Source organism: Brassica oleracea, chromosome C9 (assembly GCF_000695525.1).
Source record: "Brassica oleracea var. oleracea cultivar TO1000 chromosome C9, BOL, whole genome shotgun sequence".
NCBI lineage: Eukaryota > Viridiplantae > Streptophyta > Magnoliopsida > Brassicales > Brassicaceae > Brassica > Brassica oleracea.
This window is the reverse complement of record NC_027756.1, coordinates 19,458,621-19,459,122: the sequence shown is the minus strand read 5'-3', so window position 1 is coordinate 19,459,122 and position 502 is coordinate 19,458,621. Positions and strand designations below refer to the sequence as shown.

The 502-nt window shown below is 48.2% G+C and overlaps 1 pseudogene; it reads right to left on the bottom strand.

Moving 5' to 3' along the window:
* The window catches only part of LOC106314507, a 10,715-nt pseudogene that overhangs the window by 9,330 nt on the left and 883 nt on the right, over positions 1-502 (bottom strand).

The window sequence follows — 502 nt, the reverse complement described above, 5'->3', positions numbered from 1 at the left end:
AGAGATGAACTGAGATCTGTTGTCTGTCACGATTTCGTAAGGGACCCCGTGTCTGGTGACGATGTTCTTCCAGACGAAGTTCTCGACATGTACGTCTTTGATACTTGCGTAGGAATCTGCCTCTACCCACTTTGAGAAGAAATCAATGAGGACCAGGAGGAAGCGTTTCTGCTTCGAGTTATGTAATGGCCCGACGATATTCATGGACCATCGCATGAAGGGATACAGAGACGAGATGGACGAGAGGACTTCCGCGAGTTGATGGATTTTCGGTGCGTGTCTTTGGCATTTTTCGCACTTCCGTGCGAACTTCTCGCAGTCTTTGATCATAGCTGGCCAGTAATAACCATTGCGTTTTATTTTTACGGCGAGAGATATTCCACCGGAGTGGTTCCCACATGATCCGGAATGAACCTCCTCCATTACTCTTCTTGCTTTTTCGCCTTCGGCGCAGGTCATGAGTGGGCCGGAGAATCTCCATTTGTAGATTTCTCCTTCTACC